Genomic DNA, 14,530 nt, shown 5'->3' on the forward strand with positions numbered 1-14,530 from the left:
GCGCCGCGGCGGCCCCGCCGGCAGCCCCGGCCCCGACCGCCCCATGGCGCCGCCGCCGCGCTCGCCCGGCCCCGGCTCCGCCGCGCACATACTTGGCATAGCTGAGCGGGGTGAGAGGGCGCCCGCGCCGCGCATGCGCCGCCCCCGCGCCGCGCCCCGCCCCGCCCCGCCCGCCGCGCGCGGGGTCGCCCCGGGGGAGCCGGGCCGGGTGAGGGGCGGGACGGGACGGGACCCTCAGAGCCGCGCTGGGCCCGCGCTGTGCCCCCAGAGGGAGTGTTAGACCCTCAGAACCGCGCAGGGCCCGGGCCGTGCCCGCCGGAAGGGCCCGGGAATGCCGGACCCCTGGCCCCGGGCGGGCACGGCCTCCCCATCAGTGCCCCCTTCCCCACGGCGGCCCCCGGTGTCATCATCTCCTTCGGCAGCCATGTGCCTAGCGTTTCTTGACAAAGACCAAAGGAATCGCAGCATATTTTAAATGCTTCTTTTCCCTTGATGTTGCCTCCCCCCGTCCCCAAAAAAACAAATCTGTGAGCTGAAAACCTATTTCTGCCCCCTGGGCTCAGGCTGTGCCTGGGGCCGGTACCCCGCGGGCCTGGTGTGAGGGGATGGAGCTGGCCCTGGCCTCGCTCTTAGCAGCTGTTACTGTCCCGGCCCAAACGCCACGCGGGTGGAAGGCAGGCAGCATTAGGACAGGGCAAATAATGTGCTGAGGCTGCTCAAGTGGGCAAAAATCCAGTTTTGGTGTACGTGCTGCTCAGCTACATCGTGCATTGGTTCCATTAGCAAATGCACAGCCCTTCAAAACCGATCTTAGGAGATGATATAGCATTGATTTTTTTACCAAGATAAAGTACTGAGAGATTGGTTGATTAATTTGTACCCGAGTCTACATCTCCTACATTTAATTTCATTATAAACAGTTTCAGGACTATATTTTGCAGCTTTTCATGTGGCATAACAAGCAATCTGCAGTATGCCTGTCTCGTGGAGTGAGAGCAGAGGACCCACTGCCATCTCCTACCCATTGGCTGTAGCTTGGCTGTCACTTCACTGTGGAAGGCAGCCAGGTGCTGACAGGCATTCCATGCATTCTGCATACCCAGCACAGCACTCAAATCCTAAAGTGCTCACTTGGTTCTAGAGAAAGCAATGTGCCGCATATGAGCATCACACATACTCATAGATTTCCTCTCACCAAATTTTGAGGAAGGTCTGACAATTTGCTCATCTGAAACAAAATCTTCGTTTCAGAAAATTAGAAAATTAGATTAAATTTTTTGAATTTTTACATGTGAGTCACCAACAGTAGTAACCAGTAATACCTGTATTTCTACAAAGTAAAAACAACTCATTACAGAGTAGTTGTGATTTCTCTTCATCTAAAATAAATCTCAAAATAGTTATCGTATGTCACAATACAACAACTTGAAATGCTATTTTGCCATCTTGTCTTTTGAAACCATTTGCAGTCCTTTAAGTACAGATATTGTGAAATATCTGTGTATGGGTTTCAGAGCAAAAATCATTCCAAAATGCCTTTGGTTGGGAAAAATCCCAGATGGTGGTTGAGATGGTCCCAACACTCACTGCTGTGCCGATGAGGAGCTGTGAGTCCCAGTGGATCTGCCTGGCCTCTGTCCCCACAGCCTCAGATCCTGCTCTCTCTGGCAGCTGCATTGCAGCACCCATGGACTGGGTTTGGAATTGCATCTCAGGCAAATTGGTGTGCAAGAAATGCATAAATCCAAAACTGTCAATGCTTTTCTGACTGCACACTTGCTGTGTACAGTCCATGTCCATCTCCAACATGCATCTATGTTTTCTTCATTACCTTAGGGCGCAGATAAAGGAAAAACCCGGTGCCACCTCACCTGAATTGATCTTACCTGTTTAGGTGGTTTTCTTTCCCAACACAAATGTTTGATTTCTAGCTGGAATCAGTATGTAATGCTTAGCCTTTTACTATACCTCCCAGAACTGATCTGTAAGGATACGGTTGAAGAAAAAATGTATAAACAAATTTGATGTTGTTGTGCATGTCATAATTAGATGCCAAAACAGGTTGCCCAGAAAAGCTGTGGGAATTCTATCCTGGAGACATTGGAAACTTGTCTGGCCTTTGCCAAAGTCACCTACATGGCTCCTGCTCTGTATAGGGACTGACTAGACAACCTCCAGAGGTTCCATCCAACCTAAATTACTCTAACTATAAAGTTTTCCTCTGCTGGAGCTGCCATGCTCCCTTGCTGAGACTTGGATGGAAGGAATGAAGTCCAGCCAAGCAGAACATCAGCGACAAAAACCCCGTTAAAATTCTGCATGGGCACCACAGCCTGACTGCCCTGACCTTACTGATGCTATCAGGAGGTGAGCTGTGCCACCAGCACATGCATGCCTGAAGCAAAGGGCGTGCATTTGAAGCCTGGGAAAGGAAACCTGCCCCACTGAAAAACACCAAAAGGATTCTAAATAGCTAGCAGCTGAATTCTGGGCTTTTTCTGCAAGAAACACTTGTTGCAACCATTATAAACTGAGCAAACAAGTTTACATCTACTTTGACTCTTATCTTCAGACCTTCAGATTTTCCACCTGTTCTAATGGGAAATCAGATTTCTTGTGTTCCTGTGTGCCCTTGAGTGTCTGAATTATTTTACTAAGGAATAATAACTTGCTGCACTTAAAGTAACTATGTAACTTCTAGCAAGTTTGTCTAATTTAGGAGGCATTTTTGAAAATGTTTGTTATTTGGATATTTCAGCAATAAAAACAGTATTAGTAGCAAGTAAGTACTGGCCAGAGTAAGGACCCAATCATGCAAAGAAGTGGAGTACTGGCATTTGGTGTGCAGTACTTACAGCCTTCTCCCATGAGTATTAGCTATGGAAACAAAAGAAAATTCAACACCATTGTGTTTTCTGTGCTGCTTCACAAAGTATTTCCTTCATGTTCTGTATGGTTTTAAATGTTAGTTTAAGCACTTAGATTATTCCTCTATGCAATAGGCACACAGGAAATAGCTTGGTGAAAAGCTGCCAATAGTTGAGTCTATAAACACAGTTTGATCTGTATCTTAGAAAATTGTTTCCATTCCAAACTGTGGTTACAAAGCACTTTTTCTTGTTGGCAGCTGGATTTTTTTTTAATCCCTATGCATCCTGTATTTGCCCAACAGTGTTGGCATTGATTGCACAAAAAAAGAAACCAACCCTGCAGATAAAGTAACATTAAAGATCTGTCTGGAACTAACTTGAGCCAGTGGAGGAAGAGTCAAAGCTGAGCTTTTGTTTTCAGCTCAGCCTGTTTTGTTCAGGAGCTGCAAAACACACAGTGCTGAATTTGAGTCTTTTTACTCAGCCTTCTACAAAACGTAAAAACTACTTTAAGAGAATGGGACCAGAGCTTGCATGGACTTGAAGAGGCTTCTTGTTAGGAGACAGGCAAATATTTAGGACCAGTTAAACAGTGTAACTTTTAGCAAAGAGAAAACAGTATTCTTCTGATGATACAAAGAGAAATGGTTTTAAAAGTTTTTTCATTTACAGGTTGAGATTTCACCAATTACCTAACTTTTTCCAAACTGATAATGTGAGAACTGTAAATAACTGGACAGGCAAAAAGTCCAACTTAAGTTGGAAAAAAATGTATTTGTTAGAAGGTTATCCCTGAAGATGCTTGTGCATAGGTAGCAATGTTTGGGCACTGATATAGTTGAATAATGATATTATGAAGCTAAATATTTCCTCATAAAATATTGAAAAATAACCTTTCCAGCCTTGCTGACAGCATCAGAGATAAGCTCTGCCTTAGCAGATAGGTTGAAGAAGTTGTGCTTTCCTAAGTACACAGCCTTTAATTTCTGTACACATTTGGGGACTGGTTTTGAACTGCCCTGGTCTGACTTCAGAAAATTTCATCCCTTATAGCATACAAGATCTCCTCAGATGTATTTGAAATAATAGTTTCTTATTAATTTCAGATGTACCTGTGGAAAGATGTACTTTATTTTTCCTTTGGTGGGATTCATTTGTGTGAGTAAAGCTAAAAGTGTCTGGAAACTTGAATGAGTCTCCTTTTCATTAAAGCTTAACAAATCAGTATCTTTCTTCTCTCAAGACCTGTCACAGACAGAGGGATAAAGTGACAACTATATGACTAAAGTGGAGCTGATGACAGCTGGGAACTGGAAGCATTTGAATGCCCCAATAAAATCTATGAGCACTCTTTTTGTTGAAAGCGTCTGCCTCACTGACATCAAAATGGACTGAAATAAGAGTCCCATGAAACCCTATCAGGCAGCTAATAGCTGTGTGTCTTATCTCCAGCCTGCCAAATGACTGATCTCTCTCAGGCACAGACACCACTACAGCCATCCAGACCTTTGTTACCCCTATACCCTATTTTGAACTGGCCAGCCAAGGCACTCCAGAGGCCCAGAATACAGCTGCTTATCTTAGGAAGACAAACCAAATGGGAGAATAAAACATTTATATTCTAAACCTGAGGAGGTTGATAGACAACAGGCTGGACAAAGCTGAAGGCATTCACTATCAAAATGGGTCCACCATCTGCTCCCTGGTCACTGGAAATATTTGCAGTTGGAGTTGCCTTTTTGAAAAACAGATTTTAGAGGCTCCAAGAGCAGTGAAGTGTTTGGCTCCCACCACTGCCTCCTTCTAGAGATAATCCTTGCCAGACACCTTCCTCAACCAAAACTGCTTTAAGAGGCACCACTGTTGAGATCTTACACCTGGTGTGCTACACCTGCATTGCTGTTGCTTGGCCATGTCCAACAAAACGTGGGTGCCTTCTCACCAGGAGGTAACACACCTCTGAGAAGCCACTGCCACCATCAATTCTTCTCTGACTCCAGTGGCATGGGCCACCTGGGCTCTGGAAATGTGACCCACAGCATCAGGATGGTTACCCTGCCTTTATAAGAAGTGCTGAGTCTATTGCTTTCAGGGGTATGGTCTACCTGTCCTGTTAAACTGTAATTAAACAGGAAAGCATTTTAAGAGTCATATAAGATAAACCTAGATTCAAATTAGCAATGTGATGGAAATTCTTCTGTTCATAGTTATCAGCTAACTTAAGTACCAGAATGTTCACAGCTCTGCTTTCTGTGCTTTGCTTAAGCAGAAATAAGACAGTAATTAATGCTCGTGTTAGCATCTTAAGCTTATTTTTTAAAGTTAGTATTTGACTTTTGAGAAAATGCAAGTTAACATTTCTATGATTTTTTCAAAACATGTCATTGAACTTCAGGGCTGTCATTACCACCTCTGTCTGCAATCTTACAACATGCCAGTGCTATGGTAGGATGTCAATCTCACTGAAGATATGCTAAAAATACCAAAGTATTTTGGGTATAAAGAAGCCAAAGCATGACCCATGGAGTAAAAATAGTCGGTATCGTGACCATCACAATTACCTTCTCCTAACATGGAGACAAAAAAAGCAGATTGGTGGCACTCAGCCTTGCATGAAGTGAAAGTAAATACCAGCAAATAGTGCAATACATTTGGTCAAAAGAAAAACAGCCTCAAACTTTTGCTCAAAACATCAGGAGGTTCTCTGTGAAGGAAATGAAATCACTAACTAAGCATTTCTCTGTCTGTTTTGTCCTATGTCTTTAGGCCAGGACCATATTTGTGGTCCTGCCATTTCTGCCCCAGGAGGACAGTGAAGAAGCAAGCTCTCATCCACGTCTCCCTGTGGTCCATCTTTCCTCCTTGGACTTGTGCCTTCATACAGTCTCCACCAGCGTTCAGGCTCTCACAGGATTTGGTTGTTAATCCAAATTTAGATTAAATGTAACATTTGTGACTCTCACCCCCCACCTAGCTGGAGATACAAGGTTTTCAAGCTGTGTCCTTTAGCAGCCCCTGTTAGTAGTGAACAGGAGCTTGTAACACCTGCAGACCTTTAGCACAGCTGGCTCTGTCAGGCCACCGAAAACAGCCCAGGGGATGTTTAAAAGGTTCATCTATCATAAATCACATTATGCACAGGGCCTTAAAACATGCTGCATATGCAAAAAATTTATTTATTAAAAATCCTACAAAACTTACAACACTGTAAGTTGTATATTGAATGATTTCCAATTACCTACCATCAGCCAACAAAATGCCAGATTGGGGAAACACAGTTAATGAGCATCTTCTTAGGCATCTTTCAGAAAGTAGATTCCCCTTTCTTCCACTTCTACCATTAGAAATAGCAATTTTTCAAATCATCAACTTCCAGACTCTGAGTTTCACATGAGAGCAGAGTATAAGAGACTCCTAAATGTGGTATCAGGAAAAGCAATATATAGAAAGAAAAGTGGAAACATCCTTAAATTGAAAGACTGATCTTTTTTAAAAACTGTATATAGTGTGCTGTGCTCAAAGTACTTGACTTAAGATAATCACAAAGATCCTTTAAAGATGTGTTTTCATAATCTTAAATTTTAAGTAACACATGTTTCTGTAGGCAAAATCTGGCAATGACTTTCACAAGCTGAAAGGACCTAGTATATTTTTCTCTTTTATATAACCTAAATAATTTTATTAGTCAAAAAACTTTACATGTGTGCATATAAGATAATTTCATTATAGTTATCCTGTATGTTACAAAGCCAAAATAAATCAGAGGAAAAAATAGCCAGAGAAACACAGCCTATCACCACAGGCTGCTGAGAGATCTCTGGAATTTCAGACGTGAAATATTCTCTTCTTTCTCTCCACTGTGTGTATGTCAAATGGACCAATAGGAGACATTAATGGTGAGGAACCATGGAGGGATTTTTTTTGGAATGCACCTATTAAGTAAAACTTTCTCATCAGAGAAAAAGGTTTTCCTGCTTTGGACAGCCAGTACAGAATACATGTTTTGACCTGATGAGCTTTCTTGACTTGTAAAGAGCAGTGCAGCAAGGAGATTAATACTTGAGCCAGCTGGCTGCAGTGGGGAAAGTCCCTTATTTGCAAATTTGCCAGAGTTGCTGCCTACCATCTGCTGACAGCTTGCTCCCAGCACTCACTGCAGTGATAACAAGGAATGGCAAAAGCACAGCAGCTCATGGGAAGGTGCTATGGTCAAGCTTCTTTTAATTATTGATGTCCATCATAACATTCAGTCACTCCTGGGAGACAAAACAGAATCCATGAAAATGGAGGTGAAAAATAGATTTAGAATCTCATTTGTGCTCCCTTAATCACACAAGTCCTCCATTTGCTCATACACATATCCATCTGGGTTTAAATATCTCGAGTGATACGGTCCTATTATTATCCCAACCACCTCACCCCAGTCATGTGGTCATGTAGTTAGGAAGCATTTCCAAGTGTTTAACCCAAATGTTAGTCAACTATTCTATCTCATCATGTCTTGTGATGTATTCGTGTAATTTCCTGCTGGTCTTCTGTGGCTGCTCAGACCATGGCACGTGGTCCTGGGTGGCATCTTTCCCTGCCCAGCCTAGCAAACCACACTGCTGGAGGCAGAAGTGACACCAGGCACCGGTACAGGGAACAACAGCCAGTCCTGCATGGGTTCCTCTGAGCTTCCAGGAATATTACCTGGACAGTAAAATATACATTCAAATGCAATTTACTCTTTTAAATAACTGAAAATCCATTTACTTTTCACTTTGAAATATTGTCTCCATGGGAGTGAAAAGTCAATGTATCTCAGCTGACCAAGTATTCAGCAAAGGCTACAAAGGCTTCTGTGCTTTCTCTAGTGGGCACTCACAGTAAGGGCACTCTTCAGGTGAGACCTGTTAGAGAAGTGTGAGCTATTGAAAATATTCAAAATATTTACATTCTTTAGTGGATAGAAGCACTACTTTATCCTAATCTCTTCTCTAATTACTTGAGTTTCCAGCTATGCCACAGCATAATCTGTGTAATGTTCACAACAAAGACCCACAGCATTTAAATACAACAAATTTCACATGGCTATCGCAATACTGGAGATTCTGAAAGACCATGTATATCTAATGGATTACATCATTTTTTCAATGTATGTTTCTCCTTATTTAACCCCTCAACTTTGCTTCTTAGTGCTAAAACTTGTTTCCTTAATGCCATATTCTTCTCCAGTATAACAAGACTCACTGGTATATAAAAAACAATAATTTAGAGTTAAGCTTCTAGGTTTTTTACATTGAGCTCTGAGATCTAAAATTATGGATTTTAAAATCTATTTTTGGATGGGTTTAACTTTGTATATTTCCAAACACCGGTTTCTGCTCTGAAACATCATGTGCAAGGTCATTTGCAGTGTTCTTCCACTTTTGTCTGGCAATTTTCCCTGTTGTCTATATATGAAAGAAACACATTTAAACCGGATATACTGAGTGTAAAAACAGAATTTGCATGGGAGGGACAAGGGCAGAGGGAAGTCTGAAACTAAAATTACTTTGAGTAGCTTATTCAAACTGTGTTTCCAAGGTGACAAAAATGCCTTTATTACAAGGTTGCTCGTTTATGTTGTACAGTTGCCAGGATTTTGATCTAATTTTTAATGCTGAAGAACTAAAATTATCCCACTTCTTCCCAAAATAAAATCCAATCAAACATAACAAAACAATTTTAACTGTGTAGCGGCTTCTGTCTTCACAACCAGCAACAAAAGAAAATCAGGTCAAATTGTAAAGCTGCCAATTATAACATCCCTTTGGAAGATGTATCCCCAAATAGCACATGCTAATCATGTATCAAGTTCATCAGGTGTCACAGGCTAAATGATGCAGTGAGATCCCATTACCAGTTTACCTTTCTGAGCTGGCACCTTGCACACACGTGTGACAGGCAGGACCCCACCTGGGCAGCTATTGGTGTGGCAAAGCAGGCTGAGAAAGGAAAACCCTTAAGAAACCCTGAACGTGCTTCTTCAGATCTTCATACATGTATTTTGGGAAAAGAAAGAACCCTAAGCAAACACCAGAAACTGCCTCCTGCACAGCTCTATGGACAATCCCAAAACTGACCGATCAGTTCAGCAACACTACTGAGGCATTAAAGTGGATGTTTTGTTAACTACTTTGTATCAAATCTCAGAGCTTTAACACCTAAATATCATCAACAGCTTGTCTCAGGATTCAAAGCCCTCTTTTGCACAGCACATTGTCCTTCTTTATGAACAAAAACTGGAATGTTCCTTTTTCTTCCCCAGCCCTGCCCCCCTTCCTATCAACATCTTTCTCTCATAGAAAACACTCCAAAATTTGACTTCAGAGCCATCTTCCGCCTTCATTTTGCCTGCTTCTGAAACACAAGAAATCAATTAATGCTCTAAGCTAGTGTATTTTTCCTTTCTAAAGAGCACAGGGGCTCAATGAAGACTCTTACATATTTACCTGCTTTGCCTGAAAAACCCCAAAGAATTATGCCCCCTTAGTTTTACCTCCTGTCTTCCCTTCTCTTACTTTGTCATAGCTGAGGTTTGGGACATTGGAACAAGTGCCATGACACAGCTCCATGGAAGATTCATTTCCTGAAGTGGACTTTTACCATCTCTAGCCCTCACATCCACTGCAGTCATCACACATCTGTTTCTTGGGCCTTCAGAGGGGCTTTGCCCATGATGCTCCCAGGGCCCTGAGCTTTGCCACTCAAAGGGGCAGAGTCCTCTCTAGATAAGAAAATGGGTTTATCAGTATTTTGTCTCTCAGTTACTTAAAACAGTCTTAGCAGCCAGCAACCTCTGAAAGCAGACAGGTTTACTGATCATTCCAATGGAAACCTATTCCTTCAGGATTCAATGTGCGCAAGGAGGCACCACGCGGGGCTGGTTCCGCTGACTGCCTCCACCTCCTCTGCCCACCCAGGGAAAACCAGCCTGTGACTCACAAAGGCATCCTGATCTCCAGTGGCGTTTCTGGTTCCACACACCATTTGAGAAGGACAACAGTTGTTATGAAGGACTGCTTCCCAAGGAGGCGTTTCCTTTGCTGCTGACAGGCATGAGCTCTGTTACTTCTCATGCTCAGGCTGCTGTTGCCTTAGAGACCAGAACGACCTGAAAAAGAATCTGCACTTCCTAGGCATCAGGGTTTCCTACAGAACTGATTGATGTCTATCCTTCATCACTAAGAAGTCCTCATGTTGTAGCCACTGGAGATTACTGCAAGGCAAGACAGCCAGTATCAGAGTGAGCCTCCATTGCTTGTGCAGAAGCAAGAGGGGTAGGAACTGCAGGTGTGATGTGGAGTGCTGCTCATGTGCTGCAGGAAGTGAGATGGACACACAGGGAGCAGGATGCCAGTGCCCAGCTGCTCCATGGGCCTGGCTGTCCTCCCAGGTGACATGCAGAACACTAGCTCCTCCTGCTTCCCTAATTTGGGGTACTTCCCAGAAGTCTGAAGTCAAACTACTTGCCATTCACTGTGCCAAGTTTTGCCAGAATTTAGTGTGCAATGTTTAGGAATCCCGGCATGAAATGTTCCCAAAACATCGAAGAAACAGTGAATTATCTATTTTAATATATTTGATTCAGCAAACACCGTGGAGCCAAGTGTCTACCTCAAAGCACAGTGCACGTGGTGTTTCTGTCTGAAAAGGACATCCATCTCCCCTGCCTGCCCACAGGAGATGACAGGGAGGGAACTTCCCAAGGCTTTTAGCCTGGTCAGCAGGGGCAAGCCCAACCTTATTAATGCAGCTATGACACTGCAAATCTGTGCATCTCAGCCCTTGCTGCACTGGCTTGTGCTCTCCTCTGGCACATTTTGTATACAAAATGTATATTTTTAAAGTAAATCACAAGTGTTAACCCGAACCAGAATTTTTCTTGCCTGTCAGCAAAGAACATCTGGAAATGATCAATCTCTCTCCACCTTGCCCAAATGTCTTCAGGGAGAAATTAATCTTTTAAGACATCTATATTAAAATGAAAAAAAAGGCATTTTTAAGCTTGCAAAATTCAGTTAAGTTTTCCTGAGAAGAAAGCATAGAGGTTTAAACGAATCCATTTTTTCTAGGAGTAAAAAACCACAAATCCCTTTCCTTACTCTGCTGCAAGGTGCACAACAAGGCAACAGCCCTCCATCAAGAAACAGAGGCTCACTGCTATTGTCCTGGCACTGTAAATTTTCATGTGCAATTAGCTCATAGACAACAGCTTTTCCATTGCCTTTGGTGGCATTAATACATAGCTGAATTTCATCCACACGAGTAGATTCCTGCAGGAATGAACACAGCATCTCTAAGGAGAAACATTACCATTCTGGGAACCTACAAGCAATGGTCAGGGCTGCAATTTACTCTTCTCCACCACCTTTGTAATATAAAAACCAGCAAATCAATTAATATGAAAGACACAATCAAAGGCAAGGGAAGAGCTGACTTTAGAAGGCGATACTGGCATGCTACCAAGAGCAGAAACACTGAAGGCACAGTGTTTTCCCCAGCAGGGTGTCTTGTGCGGGAAAGGCGTGTGCTGGAGGGGCTGGGGTGCTGAGCGAGCAGGGCCCTCGCACGGGCAGGGTGTGCCTGCCCAAGTATTTCTGTTTGGAGCAGGAGGCGGCTTTTGAAGTGACTCTCCCTATCAGCCTGGCAGACTCCACTCTGGTTTCCAGAGTGCACCAGCTGGATTCCTTTCAGATGAAACTCAAATCAGAGGATGTACTCTAGGAGTGCACTGAATGCACTTGGACTGCTGCTGGGCGTTGCTCCTGTGGGAGCGAAGCCGAGCGAGCCCACAGCACGGCCTAGGTCACATTACAGGCACTCTCCTTTTGTGCTGAACGACTTACTAAGGCAGATGGAGCCACAGATTAAAGAGCATCCTTTAGCATGGCATCAGAAATAGAACCGGTCACAGAGAGCTTCCTCAAAACCCTACAGCATTAACCAGGAGTCAGTAAACCTTATTCTTATAAAAACAGAAGAGTTACTGATTTAGTAAACAAAAGCCATATGCAATATAGTTGAAAGAACAAACAAATGTTCAAGATGAAACTGATCACCGGAAATGGATTACTTCCCAAGTGGCAAGGAAGCAAATTTCCCAGCTGCTAGTATTTCTGGTTCTTAATGCTCAAGTGTGTATGCACAATCTGGGATATAAACATAGTTCTGATGGAAGATCTGGGAGAGTTTCATGGGAATTAGTGCTGTTATTAAATGTGATAGTTCTTCAGGTTAACTTCAGCAGAATGCTGTTAAAATCTAAGGGATTTTTCCAGCATGAGAAGGAAAAGAAAAAATCAGCATCTAAAATATATTCCAAATATAAACTGACTGATTAATTTAAGCCCCTTCACATTATTTATCAAACTCTGAATTTCAGAGCAATCCATGAAGACAGCTGTGACACCCCCAGCATTACTGTCCTGCTGCAGCCAAAACAGGCATCAAGTGAAGTTTCCTACCATGTGGCACATCCAGCCCTGGAAACATTTGTCCTGTAAACAAACCACACAAGGTATTTTCACAGTGAGTAAGACCATTATCTTTCAGCTTTGTATATTGTGAAAAATAAAATGGGGTCTTTTTAATTAAAATCCTAAACACATACAGTGGGTCAATTCCATCTCTAGGACCCCCATTGCTTCTCTCAAGTATAATGGCATTTTCATTCCTTTTGAATAGGCTTGAGAAAAAAGTTGGGTTTAGGGGCAAATTTAACTTCTGAGTGAACTGCAGGGCCTGAGTGTTAAATGCTGTCATTCAGCAGCATTTAACAATCCTCAGCAGAAGCCTGTTCCAAGGAAACTTGGATGCAGTGCACTGTAGCAGGTTCTGTGACCAGACAAATTGGCCTCAGAAATCATGTGTTTTGCTATAATTCTGTAATTTGGTATAGAATTAGTTAATTTTAAAAATTGCAATAAATGTTTTTATATTCCCTTGGCTACACCACAACCAAAGAGCCAAGGCAAATCCTGAGGTAAATCACATTTTATAACCCTGAATATGTCATCCTGAGCCACGTACACCTGGGCTTACACAGGAGTCTTTGCTCTGTGTGAACACAAAACTATAGACTATGGAGTTCCTAGAGAGGGTAATATGCTTTCCCAAAATGAAGAAAGTTAAACCCTGTTGTTTAACTGCATGTTTTTGTTGATTTTTACTGATTCACTAAAGCACCAAGCTGCCAGCACAGGCAGAAGGGCTGGTGGGGCTGGTTGCATCACTGTCTCCCCTTCCAGCACTGTTTTTAAGCCAAGACAGGAATGGCGTGGGCCTGGCTGGCCTGGGGCAGCCAGTGGGTTGGGTCACCTTGGGAAGGCACATTCCAGCCTTATTTTTGTAAACTTCTATGAAAGAAGGTTAGAAGTCCATGCTATTATAAGAAAAATACAACTTTTCAAAGCCAATTCTTCCTCACTTTCTTATTTTACAGGAAGAAGAGTTTTTCTTGAGTATTCTTAAATTTAAACCAACTATACCTTTTACAAGCACAAGATCAAAAGCTCCTTTTTGGGCTTTTCTGTTTTAAGTTAGAAACTTTGAAACTCAGTAGTTTGTCTGAAATAGACATTTAGCATGACATTTAACCATTGATTACTTTCATATTGATTTTCACTGCTTTGTTGAGACAAATTCATTTGACTAAAATTTTGTGCCAAGTAATTTTTTTTCGTCATGATCCATCAATATAAGATTATTTTTTAAGAGAAAGGATTACGGTAACTCTCCCCACACAGCATTTAAAAATCACGTGAAATTTACAGTGCAAAAGCTGTTTAAAATGCCTTTGTCTAGAGCAAGATATCAAGGAAGTACAGAATAGATGTGTACTATTTCATGAGACACTTAAGCATTAGAAAGAAAATTAGAAGGGAATTGGGTTCTGCAGAGCAGAGGAGCCGCAGATGATTCCACAGGCTCTGTGCCAATGGTGACAAAAGCGCTCTCTGCTGGAGCAGCACAGCTGGAAAACCTGCAAACAGCCTTTATAGAAATACTTTAAAAAGAGAAAGTTTTCAAGGGGGAAGCAGTATTTCATTACTATTGTCAAAGATCGTGGTGACACAGTTGCCATTGATACAGCTTCTTTACAAGGATCTGAGAGCCATGCACAAAGGTTCCTGTGAAAACAAGTCACTATTGGTAAGCAAACCTTAGATCCTGTACAAACCCCAGTATTCCTAACTATTAAAACAGTATGTTTTAAACTAGTCCTTGCCATTACCAACCTTGTAATTGCATCAAATAATACAACTCTGAAACATTTCAGACAATGTATAAGCTCTTAGCATCACAAAATAAAATTTCATCAGTCCTAAGGAAGGAATTACCAAAGAAAGTGACACATTTCTAGATCAGAAGTCTAACAGAGAAACTTTTTATTGTGTGCAAAACACCCCTTTCTTCATTAAGTAGTAGTGATCCTTTGTGCAAAAGAAGTGAAATTAGTCTCTCACATTACCTGGCCTGGTTCCTCAAAACATCCCTCATCAGCCTGTGCCAGAGGTTACTTTTTTAACAAAACTGGACCATGTTCTGCTTCCAACAGAAAGACTCCCCAATGACTTCTGCTGTGAGCCTGCTGCTGGAAGGTTATTGTTTGTTTGGTGGTGTGGTTTGAGGAG

This window comes from Zosterops lateralis, assembly GCF_965231275.1.
Source record: "Zosterops lateralis genome assembly, chromosome: 9".
NCBI lineage: Eukaryota > Metazoa > Chordata > Aves > Passeriformes > Zosteropidae > Zosterops > Zosterops lateralis.